The following is an 18381-nucleotide window of genomic DNA, read 5'->3' on the forward strand; positions in this document are numbered from 1 at the left end:
CAAGTGTTTAAAGATGATAAATTAGTGGTAGCAAAATGGTTTCTTACTATGATCCGTTGAACATTGACGTTCTCAGTTAAATCAAAACCAACTCATTATTCTGTTATAAAAATCAACAGTTAGAAGTCTTGAAATCTCACCTATTACTGTATGGCAAGGGGTCAATGAGGGATGCAAGATCAATTTAACCCTTTGCGGACGAATGTCGGCATTCTGCTGAGATCAAACTCCCATGTCTGAAATACCAAGTTGCAAACAAATGATTTAACTATTCGAACAGCAAGAAATCAGTACACAGTTTCCTTATTCCCTATGATTTAAGTATTCAGCGTTTAATTTAGCAGAATCTGCGAAAGGTTTTGTGTACAAAAAACAATCTTTAAAGTACTGAAAGCTTGCAACGTATGAAGCTAAATTATCGAATGTTTAAACAACAGAAAAAAAGGGAACTGATCTCTTGCTATCCGAGTAACTCATTCGTTTTCGACTCAGTATTCGAAGTATGAAAACTCCATACAGTATTCTATGGTTTTGTCCAGTTGAATTAGTTTCATACGTGGTTTTATCCAGTTTCATCCAGTTTCATCCAGCTTCATATAGTTTTCATCCGAAAATGTCGACGTTCCTCCGCAAAGGGTCGAGCAATCAGCATTCCAGCGGCGAACGGATAAGTCTGAAAGAGAAATCGCCGCGCGTTAGAATCTCGTGTATCCTTTGTCTCCGAAGACAACGGTCGCGAACCTCGACCTTGGCTTCCGTTACGTAACATCGGTCGTTAATACAGCAACCATGCGAATCGATAACAAAAGCATCAATGAACGGCTTACGTTCGCAGCGCACAGCGGCTCGGGCTTCTTCGATCGGCGCGCCGCGTCCCCTTGAAACGAATCTTCCCGAAGAAAGGAGAACGCACCGTAATCGTCGAGGATCATTGTGTTTGCACGTCACTCCGCGATCACCTGCAATCAAAGCCGAGCAATTAACCTATTGCCTTGTAACGTCGCCGCGAACTCCGAGGATTTTCAACGGAATTCGACAAACATAAATGTTACGTGACTCCTCCGAGTTCGAGCGAAGTATTATTTTTTCTGTTAATCGCCTTAATTGCCTCTTCTTCTTCTAGGGAATTGTTAATTGCAAGGTAATCATGCTTATGTAATATCATGTTGAAGATTTTTAATGGAGTTCGACGAACTGAATGATAATTTAGTAGATATTCTTTCGTCGATTATTATATTGGCTTGTAATATAAATGAATTCAGGAATTCAAGTTAGCTTCTCGAAGCAGTAGGATAACAGTGGATTAAACTGATAAAAATAGCTGCTTGTTTAACACTAGAACTACCAGTCGAAATGACTGGTTTCGATTTTCTTGTTGTCATTTCCATGGGTCAAATCAAACGGCGACAGAAAGAAATTTCATTTTGCAAGTGAAATCAAGTGGTGACTGAGAGTCGCCTCTCGAGTGCAAGGGGTTAAAACGAAAAGCAGCGGAGCTGCAAGGCGAAATCATTTTGTAAGAGGCACGAGGGTCGTAATCAGGAAACCGATGATCGTTCTAAACGTCCGTCAGCCCGTGTCGCTTGTTGGCCTGTCGGCACTATCGTGATTTTCAGAAATGAGCGCCAAGATTAGAGAGAATTGACGTCATCGTCGCGACAATAAAAAGAGGGATCCGCGTCCGCGAGGACGGCGCGCATATCGCCGACAATGAATCGCCGAGAAAGCGGGATACGGACGTAAGCACGACAGTATGCACAGGCTGATTCATATTGAGCGACGCGTCGCGTCGACGAGACCTCGAGATTCGATTACTCGCCGAACGAAAATTGAAGGTTACCAACGCGTCGCAAAGCGGTCGCTGTTAACAAAATAATTTTCATCCGGGAAATATGCATTTTCTGGAAAACTTCCGTTCCTGTTTCTATAACGTCGGAGTCAAAGTATCCATTGTCATTTGGAAACACTACATAATATCCCTGTATTGTGAAGAAAACTATAATTACTATAATTACTATGATTACTAATTTTCATCTGGGAAACAAACATTTTCTGGGAAACTTCCGTTCCTGTTTCTATAACGTCGGAATCAAAGTATCCATTGTCAGTTGGAAACACTACATAATATCCCTGTATTGTGAAAAACTATAATTACTATATATTAAGCCTATGCCTGATTCGACGCAGCAAACTTATAAAATTTTCAAATCAATATTAAATCTTGTGGAATGTATCAACACGTAAAACATCGAAGTAAAATAGTTCTGTCTCTTAATTTATAGAGGATAATGAATTGTGTTAGTTGCGAGAAATATCGTTAATATTTAGTCAGAAAATAATGAGTATTTTTCATAAAAAATATTCTCGAGTGCGAAGGGTTAAGCTCTATACCTTGCAACCTTTTGTCTGAACTACCCTAAAATTATTCAATTCTCCACGCATCCAAATTTTGTACTATGAAGGGAAGTCAAAGAATATTATAAAAATAAGTTGCAGTTGCTAATTACAAAACCATCCGGAGCACTAAAGTTGACAGTACATACCAAGCTGTCGCTAAACGATTGACAAAGTCGTCGGAACATTACGAAGTTAACAACGCTAAGTATAGTTGTTCGATCGAGTTATTTTCAGGTATCAGAAGTCAGTATTTACGGACGCGTCGGTTAACGGTCCGCTTTGGACAGTCCCGTATGGCAGTTAATTGCGATGACGTTTCTGGAGCGTTGCCACTTTTATGACAGCCCATTCGTTCGAGTTCGTTGAATCGCGCGAATGAATACGCGCGGATAAAGCGGTACAATTTGGTGACAATGAATCGCTTGTTACGTGGTCGGACGTACGAGCTACGATTTCGACGGTGCACGTTCAAACGCGCCCCGGGACACGTAGCCTTTAATTGGAAACGGTGACTTATTGGTTTCCCGGGCCCCGTATCCGTTCGCCGGTTGATTCATAATGGCGACGCATCTGCCTTCGAGACGCGGGCCAATCATTTTCTTTCCAACGATGGACCTTTTTGGGAACCGTTTGACCATCTGCACTCGGGAAATCAATCTTAGTCGTCGCTTCATTCTGTGTGGCAACACTCTGACGTTTCAGTTTAATGTTAATATTATTTATGGATGTTTACTTTACTGTTTGTTGTTATGGTTCTAGAAAACTACGTGTTCGTTTAGAAATATCGCGAAATTCTAGCTTCAAAATTAGATTACTCGGTCGTCGCTTGATTTGATGCAACACTGACGTTTCGTTTTAATGTTAATATTATTTATGGATGTTTACTGTTCATTGTATTGGTCATAGAAAACTACGTGTTCGTTTATAATGATCGCGGAAACTAGTTTCAGAATTAGAATGTCACTCGGTCGCTTGATTTGATGTAGCAACACTGACGTTTAATGTTCAATGTTAATATTATTTATGGATGTTTACTTTAATGTTATTGTATTGGTCATAGAAAACTATGTGCTTGTTTATATAGATCGCGGAAACTAGTTTCAGAATTAGAATATTCCAATGCGTATTCGCATGATTGCACAGATCAAAATTGAACAGTTGCTAAATAATGTTTAAAAAATCCAGTATCCGTCCGATTGACGAAACACGGACGAGTATTTGTTCAGGGCATACCGATATGTGAAATTTGAAAATAAACCAGCTGTGATATTAAACGTATGCATTTTTCTTTACCTCGATTTAACCCTTGCACTCGAAAGCTTTCCACTAGAATTAACTAATATTCGCGTAAATTAAGGAACAAAGCTATTTTATATAAATGTTTCACATATTGCTGCATCATACGAAACTTAATATTATATGCAACACTGTAATTTTATTATATCAAATTAAATGGTGAGTCACCTCTCGAGTGCAAAGGGTTAAAATATTATCATTTCAATCCTATCGCGTACTTCACAGCTTTCCGACCTAGAAAAAACGAGTAAATCCTTGAACGCCTAACAGGAATATTATTAATTCCACTAAAATTTAGAAAAACCATAAAATATCCAGAAATCATCTGAACCGCACTGATTTCCGAGCGACGCACATAGAAAAAGAAACGAGTAAATCCTTGGCCGCCTAAAAGGAATATTACTCATTCCATGAAAATTTAGAAAAACCATAAAATATCCAAAGATCATCCGAACCGCACTGATTTCCGAGACGACGCAGATGTTCGTCGAAGACGTACGGGTTGCCCAGAGGTCAAAGGAACGTACGACAGTCTAAATCCTCCGAAAGCCCGTCTCGCGATAGTATTTCGGACATCTTTACAAGCGGCGAATGCATAAAAAAGCCGGTGGCCCGTTATAAAACTCTATTCGCCGGAGACTTCTCGGGGGGGATTCATTTATTTAATCGGTCTGACAGTTTTAGTATCGAACTTCCTCCCGGTTTAACCGGGCCGAAATGAAACAAGTGGAAACGCGGCGGGCGGAGGAACGAAAAATAAACAGGAAATAAGGAATAATTCCGCGGCTCTCGAAAACCGTGGCAGCTTTCGACTTGAATGAAGCTATTCTTATCAATGTAAAGCCGCGGGACGTGGAGCCGCGATTAAATTTAACCATCGTCCAATTCATCTCCCGCGAGGCGAAGGTGGAAGTGCTGTCGTACATTTCTCTCTGTGCACGGTTACGATTCCGATTCGCCGAAATCGTTAATACGTTTCCATAGTTATCCGGCTTCTATTCTCGATAACAGCCCGCCGAATGAGACGCGCCGCGTCGGCTGCGTTCCTTTGATCCGGGATTGAGCAATATCTAAACCGATTGAAGATTAACTGCTACGTCATACGGTGAGACTATACAGTTTCGTATTCAGTATCACACAAACAGCTTTGTTCCTGTACGCGTGACTTTTCGTCGAGTTTCGCGAAGTGTCTTTGCCTCAGAAAATTAGTAGAATATTTTTGGCGAAGAACTTCCGAGTGCGAAGGGTTAAACATTCTATATCCGGTTATCCGGTTTCTATTCTCGGTAATACCTCGAATCTTGCGACAGAACTTGCGTCCCTTTGATCCAGGATTGAGCAACCCCTAAACCGATTGAAGATTAACTGCTGCGTCATACGGTGAAGCTATAGAATTTGATATTTGCTACTATACCAAGTATAATACAGGAATTTGAGAGATATTGAAAGAGAATGGCTTTGTTCCTCGGTGCGCGTGATATCTCGAGTTCCACAAAATATCGGTTTTATCTTCTGGGAAAATGAAATATTTCTAGTGAAAAACTTCCGAGTATGAATACTGAAGGAATTCAATATCAAATTGACAGATCTAATTACTCGGACAGCAAGAGATTAGCGTCTAGTTTCTGTTGTCGCTGTTATTTAAGCAATCAATGTATAATGCAGCTTCATCTGTTGACGGTTTTGTACGTTTCAAAGAAGCTTCGTCCGCAAAGGGTTAAATCGCCGGCGATGATCGATCACAGAGAATAACCCGGCGTCGCCGGCGCGCAATCGAATTACGTCAATACCGCGGCGAGCTCTGTCTTAATCCTAACGGAAAGTTCTGACGGGCGGAGAGGAAAATCCGAGCGGCGCTCCCGCGGGTCGGGGCGAAAGGTCCGTTTCGCGGGGTGTATCGATAGGAGGTTGGTTATCGCTCAAGGCGCAAAAATAAACCGGTCCGGCTCGGCCGGCCGGTGCGCGGGAGGTAATCACAGCTGAAACTCAGGTAACGAATGACGAGGGGGATTCGTCATTGCCGTCGTCATGGTGAATCGATGACGAAGGCATCGCTTCACGCCGGCGGCTCGATAAAGGCGCGATGTACAGGGTGTCGCGACAACCGCAGCGGAACGCGACTCCGCGTCTTCGGTTCGATGGGAAACGGCGCAACCGAATGGCCGGAAAATTCGTGCTGACCTTGGCGAAAGGGGTCAACCACGTCGAACGCCGCGCGATTTCGCCGAGCGAACCACGCGAAATTCGCGAGAGTATTGTATCCAAGTTGCTTCATTGAATTTCATTTGAAATTTATAAGCAAAAATTATAACCAAGACCTTCCGTAGCCATCTTAACACTTTGCCACGTCACACGAATTCATGACACCATTTTTTACATAAACTCAAACATTCATTTTCTCGGTGACGCTTCGACGAACCGAATTTTGTTGCACGTATGAGATATAAGAGGAACAAGGGAGCAGTCGTTACAAAGAATCTTGACCTTTCAGTTTACTTTATTAAGAAAATTATTTTCACCGCATAGGTATTCCGATGAGTGTTTATTTGGCAGTCAACGTCTTAAGGCATACGCTTAGCAAATAAATTTAGAACTATTATTAGAATATTTGATTCACTGCTGTGGGTTAAATTGTTTATCATTTATTTACGTTCAACTGCAACCTCTGTGGCGTTCGTGTTCGAATTTGTTCAGACTGCTCGAAGGGCTGCAAATGATTTATTCGCCTGCAGATCGGCGAAATTCACATGGGAGAGTGAAAGAACGACGATGCGCAGCGTGGATTCGCGGTGGACGATGGGTCACCGGACTCGACACCATAGGACTTCGTCTTGTGCCAAATTGCGTCACGTTTTGTCATTTTGCACCGTAGGACGCAGTCATTGCACTTGCTGCCCGGCTAATCGATACTCGTGTAACGGAAAAGGACACTGGATGCCGCGGTCCTTTGCTCTGCCATGCGAACAGCGATTCACGAATTACTCGTTTTCAATTAGTAGAATTTGTTTGATCTCGATCCTTTCTCGTACTTCAAACCGTTTCCTTATATTCTTCGACATTGAACCGAAGATGTTATTCTATTTCATTCATCCTTGTGGTACATGATTCTGTATCGTTGTCTGTGGTGGTTATTATATTCAATTTAGGACCACCCTGTGTATACGCAGCGTACGCGTCGTAGAACGTCTACGCAAGACCTTACCCTTCCCACGTCGAGCAAACGTCATGCCTCGACGCCCCATTTAAAGACCATTAAGGACTAAAATTAACGCAATAATCATTTCAAAAATCATCCGTTTAACAACGGTTTTTCAACGCAAACAATGATTTCGAGGTTCACGTGAATCTCGAATGAATAATTTGAGAATATTTAACGCACAAAATTAATTATACAGAACGAAGGGAATATAATATTAAATCATTTGTTTGAATCGCAATCATTACTGCACGTTGATCCAGCCGAACGTCACCGCATTAGAACGTTATTTATAACACAGAAATGTTTTCGATCACCGTCTAATCGAATGAACGTTAATTAGCATTGGCATTCAACGTGTTAACCCCTCGAGTGAGACTCGTGACGAAGATTTCTAAATTAATTTAACAAGAATCAATGTTGTCACCCACGGATCAAAGCAAACAACTATTTTGCTATTATCAATGATTGCTATTCTCTTAATATCAATTGCTATTATCTTCAAATGAAATTTCCATTTGAAGTAGAATGGAAAATTTTCTTGTATTTCTTACGAATTATCGATAGTAAAATATTACACGAGCTTAATAACGAAAGTAAATACGCCAATGGGTTAACCCCTTTGCCTATGATTTCTTTCTCAACTCTGACCGACACGGCTACTTTGCCATTAATAATCTATTGGAAAAAGAGAAAAGCCTATATTTCCTTTTAAGTATAACAGTCGATCACAGAGGAATAATATTTATTTTGAATTCGAATGCACCGAGTAATACATATATTTGTTGAATCATATTGAAAATCTTCATCGCGAGTCTCACTCGTAGTTATACGCCAAGGGGTTAAAGAAGAAAGTATAGGATCGCTGAGCTTGACGGTCATTTTCAACGCGACGATATTCAAGTTCGCACGAGTAACCTGAAAACACTTGGGTGAAATCAGGACGATCGGTGAGCATGATTACCAGCGAAATGTCCGTCGGCGACGCGCTAGCGCAGAAGGGAACGCGAGATCCTGAAATAATATTTGCCCGTTGCTCCGCGTGTCTTTTTTATTCCGGTGCGCGCGGGACGAGACAGGAAACTCTGGAATTCATGGTACAAAGGTAACTCGGTTGCCCAATATTCCGAGCTGACGTCAGTGCAGGGTTGTTGGCGCCACTGTCCTATGACGTCATTAGGGGTGTATTCGGGGTGGTAGGCGGGGTGGCCGAGCGTCAGAGGCGTAGGGCTCAGAAAGCGGCGATAAGAAATTTTCCAATAGCTTCTCCTCGTGCAAATGCAATACCGAAATTCTTCGGCGCAATCGAGCTAGTGGACATTGTTATAATTATTTCCACTCGATGAATCCGTACGTTCATTCCCAATTGCGTAATTATCGAGAACACGGATATTCTTTCGAGGAGCTCTTAGACGAGTCAATTTCGTGATACTCGAACCGAAGCACGAGTGAATCTTCGAATTTCTATGAAGAAATTAACACTAGAACTACGTAGCAGTCAAAATGACTGGTTTCGATCTTTTTGTTTAGCAATTATTGATATCTTCGAAGCATCGAATATTCGAAATGATTTTGAAAATAAATAGTTCCACTTGAGTACTACAGTGAATGTCTGAAGAAACTGAGAATAATCTATTGTTACAATTTTTATAGGAATTGCATATTAATCGTATTAAATGCTCGGTAGTTCTAGTGTTAATAGTTACTTTATACTCCTTTGTAAACGATCTCCGGTGGTATTTATTTGAAAAACATCAACGAGTCGTATTGATACGAATGAAAACCGTGGCTCAACAGGAGAATCACGGATTTTTGACTCTGTCCTTTCGCTGTCGGTTCACGACACGATCGTTCGGCAGCGGAAGGCCAGGCCGTCGGTCCAGAAAATTCTCCGGCTTCCTCTGCCCGTAAATTAGGCCACGAGCGGAACGCGCGGAGGATCCGCCAGTGTAAACGGTATAAATTGATTGTTACGCCATTGGGCCAGGCTGTCAAACACGTGCCATCTCCAACCCCGCGAGCCACCGCCATTTTGGCGTTGAGATCAGACCTCTCATCCTCTCTCGTTCGTGTAATCTCGCTTCGCGCCGCTACAGCCTCTCTCTCTCTCTCTCTCTCTCTCTCTCTCCCTTCCGCTCCGTGTTGTTCCGCCGATTCTTCTGCTACGCGAGCCGCGGACGCCGCCGGCTGGTCGTATCGCGGAAATCAACCCCTTCAGCCCTGACGTTTTCTATCGAACTCTGCTCGCTCGCCTCGAGACAGAGGACCGTCGTTCGATGGACCTCCAGTGATGACGTAACGTCGAGTAAAATGGCAATATGCAATTGCCACTTCAGTCGAATCGCCATTAGCAGCTTTTATTGATATTTGTTCAATTACCATTTTGCATTAACCCCTTGCACTCGGAAGTTTTTCACTAGAGATATTTTAACATTTTCTGACGAGATAAAGACGATACTTTGTGAAACTAACTCGAAGAGATATCACACGTACATTGAGGAACAAAGCTATTTTAGTTCAATATTTCTCGGATTGACGCATTATGCGAAGTATAATATTAAATATTAAATTTTATAGTTTCACTGTACGAAATCATGTGGTGAGTGAGAGTCACCTCTCGAGTGCAAAGGGTTAACCCTTTGCGGATTCTCTGAAATATACAAAACCGTCGACAGATGAAGCTAAATTATACATCAATTACTCGAACAATAGAAAAATAGGAAACTACGTGCTGATCTCTTTCTATTCGAGTAATTGAATCATTTATTAACGTCTTAGTCGTACAAATATGAAACTTTCATCTCGTCGAAATGTCGAAATCTTCAACCCTAACAAACAGAAATACCTCGCACCCCGAAAATGGTAAAACTATGTAAATTACAGTATAAAAAAAAATACTAATAATGAGAATAATAATAACGATAATAATCAAATGAGAACACCGTACATTATAACGTACGCGAATCCTTCAAACCCAATAAACAGGAATACTCCCCGCACCCCGCCGCGGATGTGTTCTTTGATTTTCCTCCCGACCGGAAATGATTCCGAGAAAGACGCCCGCAAGCAAGCGTCAGCAACGAGCGACGCGCCGTTCGATGCAGGATACGGGGGCGGTGGGTTAGGAAAAATTCGAAACGTTCCCACGCCACTTTTCGAGAGCAGCTCGCCGGACGAAGTGGGCGGTTTACAAGATTTACAATTCCGCCGAGCGGAACGCCGAAACAGCGAGCGGGTAGGTACCATTGAACGGCCGCGTCCGCTATTAAGATCGATGCTTAAAGCGGAAAGCTTTTAAAGCCCCGCGGATAAGCGAATACGCGAGCACGCGGGACACGCGGCCCGGCCCGGCGCTAAAAGAGAGAGTTTTCATCGACCCCAGACAAGTTTACGGCCGGTTGTTTTACGGCTTCCTCCTCGTTCCCGCGGAACAATGAAAAATATTCGGAATTCCGCTGAATTTCAGGGTATCGCCGCGGTTGATTCACCGGTTCCACGGTGAAAAAACACGCCTCGGACGCTGCGCAACCTTCCCGTAAAAATGGCGGCGCCCGGAACTTCGGTTTCGGCCGGTTAACCCTTTGTCCTGTGATTTCTTCCGTAACTGCGCTCGACGACATTGTTTTATCGTTGATAATTCAGCGGAAAAAGAACTTGATCCTTACTCTGTGTTTACTGTTATTCTAAAGGTTAAAGATCGATGGTACTGATGTTTCGATTGTATGAGAAATAAATAAATCACATTTAGGTTTGTCTTATTTTCAGTGAAGTCTTACTTGTTTCTACAACTTCTAATCGTGACTTATTCATTTTGGCGTAAATTAAATATCATTTGTCCGACATCAGTCTTTAACCTTTAGAGTAAACGTGGGCGCAAGTAATCTCCTGGAAAGAGACGCGAAATGTAACTGGTTAACAATTGGGGACTTTCGGAACGGATTGCGCTTGAACTCGTCCAAGGTCTAAGGTCAGCGTTGACTGCACAGTTGGAGGACTGGGGTTCGTGTTAACGCATTGTCTACGGGCAGTCGTTGAATAGTTCGTTAAAGATTAACAGTCAATGTATATAAACCATACAAATTGCTAACAAGAACAGTGATCTTTCGTTTAAACTTAACGCAACTCAATGACATTTATGTTGACTAAATGTTAGAAATCTTCGTGTCTGACACGATACTGCAAGGCAAGGGGTTAACCTTTGCAATCGAGAGGTGACTCTGTCACCATTCGATTCGATCTACCGAAAGTGTAAAGTGTTACACGGAATATTAACCCTTTGAACTCTGTAGGCTCCAATATTGCACCAGTTATAATAATAAATACTTTAGTGAATCAAAGAAACTACCCTAAAATTATTGGATTTTTATTAAAAGATCGAAGGTATGTTATAGCATTTTTCATTTTCACTAAAGATACCATAAAAATTAGTTGCAGTTGCTGGTAGGTTACAAAACCATCTGGAGTGCTAAGGGTCAAGCTTCGTGTGATCTACAAATACGTGAAATATTGAAGTAATAACTTTGGTTCTTAACTTATACGCGTCCTCTCGTTCAGTTCGTTTCAAGGAGTGTCGCGTGTAACTGATTAAAAAATGCTGAACGGCTCCAGTGGAAGGCTTCCGAGTGCACGGGGTTAGACATCGGAAAAGCCCGAATCGAGGAGCCATCGCGCCGCGGGCGCAAAGTTCGTGGATCCGACACGGTGAGCGGCGGTGACGTGTCTCGATCGTGATTCACTGCAATGCGTCACGGTGAATAGAGAATCTTATTCTTGGCCGCATCGCGGCTTATTGTTCGCAGTCGCCTACTTTCATTCGCCCAATTGTATCGCTCGCTTCGCGCGTCACTCGCCGGATTACACGTACAGATTATGCACGCGCGGGCCAACAGGAAAACTTCGGCCGATCCTTGGGAAATTTCTGTCGTTCCTATCGCGTGTCCGGCGGAGATCTCGCGTCCCTCGTAAATCTCCGGCCGTTTTCCGCCTCGCGCGGTAAACAAGAGTTACGCCCGGCGTCAATCCGCCGTTTATTTCGAAGGAATTCGCCGGGGGACCCGCGTCGGAAGACTTCTTTCGCGATTGATCGAGGTTCCTCGGCGCGCTGGTATTTCGTAGCATCACGCACTATAAATAGTTTAAATAATAGCGGGATGCAGCGGCTCTCTAGCTCGCCGAGCGAAGCTGCGCCGCGGGTACTTTCGACTATCACGTGTCGAACCACCGTCGAAGGGAATCTTCTCGGTCTTTCGAAAATTCCATTGGCCTGCCAATGAAACCTTTTCGAGAGAGTTCTCGTTTGAAGGATCGTCGAGTTTCACGCGAATCAGCGCGTATCGTTGGAGTTGCGTATGGCTGAGACAGTTTTATTGAAACTGAGACAAGCAGTGGTTGCTCTTCTGGCACCTGACGTGCACTTTGAAATGCGGAAAGTTAGGATATTTTGATTTCGAGCAAGCATTGCGGATAGTTTAGCATTCACGTAGGTGTTAGATGAACCTCTTAGTGGCTTGTATTTTAGATTTTTTCAATAAAATCATTCGTTGAGCACTTCAGGGGATGCGTTAATTGGACGTTTATTGAATTTTACGAGGATTGTCTCGTAAATGTTTACGTCGATTCCGATCGACGCGTTGAATTCGAGTTTATTGAACCGTGGCTTGCATATTTTAACCGGAAGCTTTGTATCGGATTTCGCTACAGACAGCTGTTTGCGTTAGTTATTCGTGCTTTATGATATAATTGGTGCATTGAAGAGAGGAACGAGACATTTGTTGGCCAACTGCATATCGAGGAACAATATATCGAGCGGTAATAATCAATTTTTCCAGAATTTCATCCAGAATGATTAGGTCTGAAATATAAAATACATATTTCGGTGCGCAAAATCGCAGCGGAATCGACTCGGATCTCAGGCGAAGAAATATTCCGGGTGATTCTGCGCGCGGAATCGATCGAGAGTTCTTTCCTGGGTTGAACGTGTCCCGAGACGGTTCGATCGATCGCCGAAGACAAGTAAAATTTTCACGGATTAACCCCTCGGCCGCTAATGCCGGGTCGGTCTCGCGCTGAAAACTTTAAACCGAATCTGATCGATGATAACTATTATTCAGCTCGCGCCGGTCGAAGGGGGATATTATTTCGCACTCGCGTATATTTAGTCCGCCGCACTTGAAAGTATTTTCGGCGGAAATGTTGAAAAATTTCTGATAAAATGCCGATAGAAATAGAGCACGTGTTCGTAGGATCGCGCCGATTAAAATCGCCAGAAACCTTCTCGCAATTATCTCTGTGGAGCACGGTATCGGTTAAATTGACGATTTCATAAATCTAGTGTTACAGACCGACAGTTCCAAGACTCGGAAGTGTAATATACGATGTCGTTTACTGAAAACAGACGGAATATCAGCGGGTCGTATTGGTTCGGGAACTCGGAGCTGATTTACGCGTCGACGGTTGTGTGTTTGTAAACGGGAAACGACGCACACGTTTTATCTATTGCTTCGGGATTCTTATGACGAAGCCACTCATAGGTGGAAAAACAAAGAGACGAATCTATCGTGGCGTAGTAAGCGCGCGCGCGCGCGCGCGAGCCAGAGAGAGAAAGAGAGAACGAATCAGGGGTATATGCAATCGATAATATCCACGGACAAAAATACTCTTCGGCGGTTTATAGAGTTTCAGCGTACGTCGTGGCATGACCGGATGTTCCTAACTGGCTAACGAAAAAGATTTTCAGCCACTCTTCATTCCCGAGAACCGGCTAGCAGCCGCGTTGACACTGGAACTACCGCGCCCGACAAAATGGCGGGTCCTCGGTTTTCTTATTTCGTAATTACCGGTGTCTTGCACGCGTTAAATATCCGAGATGATTTTAAAAATACAGTTTCGCTTGGATACTGAGACGAATACCAAAAAACCTATTCAATTTTTATGAGAATTAATTATATTAAACGCTCGGTTGTAGTCAATTGAACGCGAATCTAAATAAAATATCGAACGGACACAAGAAAGTTTGAATTCAATTTGAAGAGTAAATTTAAAAAAACCAATGAATTTCGATGATAATATCTGTAGCATTAACTTTCCTTTCTTTCGTTTCTATTTCTGTATTATTCGATAACTTTCCTCTCTCTGTTTCTTTGCCTTTGCATCGGAGAGTATTTCCTTGATGAATACTTATGATCATCGAAACCCTCGCTCTCGAAAGAAATGCATTTGTGTTATGCACGTACGCAACGATACCGCCCATGACCATTCATTTAACGCGAACGACATTAATCGAAAGAACAACTGGACTGGACAGTTGCCAAACAGAAAAAAGGAAATGTTCGAGAACCCGAGCGACTTCGGCTGATTAGAATCGTAGAGAGCATCGAACGGGACCCGAAGAAACTCGGATTTATGAACTCGTCGCCGGTATGCGCGGAATCTCTCTCGTCGCCCTCGCGATTTTCGCTAAGAGAAACAAACTGTTCGTTTTTTCTCGCCTCCCCCGACTCGAAGAGAGAAACGCTTAACCTCGATATCGAATGTCCGCCGCGTTGAGTCAGGTTCCGAATCCAAGGTCTCGCGGCGCACCGAAGGTCTCGTTCTTCGTCCCTTTTCCATTCGATCCGCGGGGTTGAAGGAGAATCGAGGAATAAAAAAGAAACGAACCAACGGAGAAATGTATAACAATATACAAAAAATGCAATGAACATCAAATATACAATCGACAGAGAAAGAAATATATAACCGAATAATTTTCCATTAGTTTCAAAGTTTGATTCGAAATTCGGGGTTTCTCTACGTTCATTTAACTTCATATAAATTCCTATGTTATCCGGTTAATCGGTTTCTCAATTTTTGTTGTTAGCTCTGTTTCCGATAAGAGGAATCTAACTTGTTTGCCTTTACTTTATAATCGATTGTTCGATCAGTTATTTCTCCTGCAACATTAACGCGCCTCTCACTGTGCGTCAGCATTTGTCCACCTAAAAATCGAAGCTTTCTGGAAACAACGCGAACAAGTGAATCTCGAATTCCCTGAAGCTTTGCGGCAACCTAAAATAGTTTCGTTTGGCATCGATCATTTTCAATAATTCATATTGTGTGGAATATACGATTGAAAGGAAAAGAATCTCAACAGAGAACCGTCCTATCCATGAAATATTCAAAAAACCACAATAGTTCGAACGTTTCGCATATGCCCTCCACAGTGCATGCACTTCATGCAACGTTGCACTTTCAGATATCCCACGAACGTATAAAAAGCCGCAGTCGAATTGATATTACGAGAGGAAAACAAAGCGTGCTCGGGCTGTCCTTGGGATGACCTTGAGATAACCCGAAGTTGCAGAGACGAATAAGTTCCCGAAGAAACGAGGAAATTTAGGTAAACGACGATCAACGCCTGCGTCAACGAGGATGTTTAAGCCTCCGACGAAAGTGTTTCAGCAGTTTTACGGTCCACGATCAAAAACTTAAAACCACCCCTAGATTTTAAGGTGTTATTATGAACACGAAACCTTTTGCAGATTCTGCCGAATTAGACGCCGAATGCTTAAATAATAGAGAATAAGGAACACTATGTACCGATTTCTTGCTGTTCGAGTAGTTCGATCGTTCGTTTGCAACTCGGTAGACGAAACACGACAGTTTGATCTCGGCGAAACGTCGACGTTCGGCCGCAAAGGGTTAATCGAGGTCCTGGCCTGCCAAATGGACTCGGCCGTGCTACGACCCTCGACGAAAACACACTCCTCGACGATGATCGAGGATTACGATCAATGCAAGAACGGGGCTAGCCAGATTAGATACGGTATCATCATTGACGCACGTCGCGGTTATCACCGAGACGGCTTGCCATCTTGAACGAGCGCAGCGAGTTCCCTTTTCGGTTTCGTCTCCGATTGGCCGGGCCGATGATGATGTTCGAAGATCATTATCGCTGACGCACGAACCGCCGACCGTATTAAGCTCCCCGTGTCGCCCGGCGTGTACCGATCCAGATAACGGTTGCTATTTATTTTCCAGTGCGTCGCGTGTTCGCGATTAACCCCTTTATTGCGCGATACTCGGCTGCCTGAATTTTTTAGGACGCCAATTCCGCGGCGGGAAACGACGCGTGTCGTACGTCTTATCGACCGTATCGGCGGACAAATGAAACCGACCGCGATCGGCCGCTCTAAAATCGATGCGATCGATGGGGACGATAAACCGCCGGCAATGGGCGATCGTGATATAGCGGTACTTCGATTAACCGATTTAATTGACCGACTAATGGCCTAGACAAACGGGAACTTACATTTTTCGTAACGATTCATACCGAAACTAAAACAAAAATCGTCGAGCCAGTTCTGTGATTTCCAGTTAGGAGATTCGTAAGAAGAGACGTCACTTATGGATCGATCTAATGTTTCACCTTTTAACCGGGAATCGCCGGTGAACTTAATAAAACTTGTATATTTCTTGATTCCCGATGGTTCTACGTTTCCGTGTTTATGCGATGAATAAGTGAATAAGTTCATTCAATAAATATTAATCAAATCAGTGTCTAAATCAGTACGAGCCATGCAACATTGAAATGGGTCAAGTTTGGTCAGGAAAGCTTTAGTTTCCGAGGTAATCGGACTTTTGCTACTATTACAATGAATTCTGTATACACCAGCGCGACTAACGAGATATTTGAAAATCGAAATCGGAGAGATCGACAGCTTGAAATGTATCATTGTTCCCTAGATTCATTCAATTCCTCTCGAATCACACGTTAATAAATACATCCAAAAAGCGCAGGGTTGAAAGGTTGAGCACTTGAGATAGAGGATTCGCTTCTGAATTTCATGCAAAAGATGCTCAGCGCCGGCAGGCCACATTCCCGTCCCCTATTCCGGGCTCCCCATGAAAATGGCCGACTTTTTCACGGTAGAGTGCGGCCGGTCGGCAGAAGCCCGAGCTTTTCTGAGCCTCGGGGGAGGTGTTGACCCTGGCTGAGCCGACGTGTGCATTGAACATTGACTTTAACGAGCGAAAATAGGGAGCCAATCGACGCGAGCAAATGCCTGCGAAAAGCGGCGGGCGAAGGGGCGGAAAAGAAGGCGGCCAGAAGCGAAAGAAAGGAGATAAGCGTGGAAGGACGCGCTCCGTCGAGGCGGTGGTTAACCATCGCGCCGCTTTCTGTGCGCCACCGCATACCACGACAAAATTAGCGTCCAACCGAAATAATTTACCGCCGGATTCTCCGGGGAGTTGCATGGTTTTCGTCTGCCTCAGTGTTTCGCGACGACCCTGAAATCTGACACACGCGCCACCCGGTCGGGACCCTGGGCGATCGCCTATTGCCAGACACCGGCGCGATAAAAAGGGCACGCGTCCGATTCAATGTCCCGGATCTGCAATTACAGTCGTAAGTTCTAAATTATGGCCGCCATTCGCGTCAACTTTCGGAAGATCACCGATGAATCAGTTCTTTACAACTCGGCAACAGCTTTTTCTAACGTTCTGCAACAGCTTAATTCCGTTGCTTAACACCGAACGCACTGTGACCGGTCAAACGACCGGTTTCAACGCTCGACTTGGCCTTTCGCGGACGAAGACTCTTCGAAGAACACGAAACTTGCAACATACGAGGCTAAATTATACGTCGAATGCTTACGTAATAGGAAAAAAGGAAACTATACGCCGATCTTTTGACACTCGTTCACGAGGAGCTAGAATTCTGCGGTTTCCTACGTCCACTTGACTTTATATCAATTGCTACGTTATCCGGTTGATCGGCGTTTCAATTGCTGCCTTTCGTAGCTAATTCTGCTTTCGATAATAAGAATCTATCTAACTTGTTTGCCTTTACTTTATAATCGATCATCGGATCAACGATTCCCCCTGCAACATTAACACCTGCTCCATTGTGCGTCAGCACTTGCTCACCTTAAAACCGTGAATCTGTATGGAAGCGATACGAACAACTGAATTTCGAATTCCCGAAGCTTTTGCAACGACGTACGTAAATAGCCTCGTTTGACGTCGAACATCTTAGCGTAATTGTTTTCAAGGAGCTCGGGAACATCGGCGATCGCCGATCGCCGTGGCAGTAAACGTGTTGACAGCGTAACCGCGGGTCGTTCGTGTTATCGCGGGGAGCTTGCAATTGAAAAATTTATTGCCGGCGACGGTTTGATTTAGTCGAAACACCGCGATAAGGCGAGAGAGCCGCACGCAGCCACGAGGTCGTTAACTGAGATCCGCGGATCAATCTTACCCGTGGCTCCCCGCGATTCGCTGGAATCTGGCGGACAATGGGTAATTAACCCTTTGTCCCGCGATTTCTTTCGCGACTGTGCTCGACGAAACTGCTTTATTGTTGGCAATGTTTACAGGTAACTTAGGGAGAATTTAGTTCATTTGAAACGGGCAATTAAATAGAAATTTAATGAATCTCCTTCATTTCAAATGAAACTATAGCGTACTTCAGCAGTAAAATGTAGAATTTATCTAGTAGATAGTGTTTAAGAAGA

At 43.6% G+C, this 18381-nt stretch overlaps 1 long non-coding RNA gene across 4 annotated transcripts in view; it reads right to left on the reverse strand.

The window, feature by feature from the left end:
• LOC143174829 (uncharacterized) overlaps window positions 1–18381 on the reverse strand; it is a 42202-nt gene that overhangs the window by 412 nt on the left and 23409 nt on the right. Inside the window, exons 3-5 of one of the 4 annotated variants that reach the window (XR_012999221.1) lie at window positions 828–959; window positions 518–673; window positions 141–236 (exon numbers count right to left, since the gene is read on the reverse strand). This is a non-coding gene — a long non-coding RNA (uncharacterized LOC143174829). Of the gene's footprint in view, window positions 1–47; window positions 674–741; window positions 960–18381 lie in introns of all 4 variants that reach the window. The other 3 variants (XR_012999223.1, XR_012999224.1, XR_012999222.1) reach the window with 3 other exon arrangements.

Source organism: Nomia melanderi, chromosome 8, assembly GCF_051020985.1.
Source record: "Nomia melanderi isolate GNS246 chromosome 8, iyNomMela1, whole genome shotgun sequence".
Lineage (NCBI taxonomy): Eukaryota > Metazoa > Arthropoda > Insecta > Hymenoptera > Halictidae > Nomia > Nomia melanderi.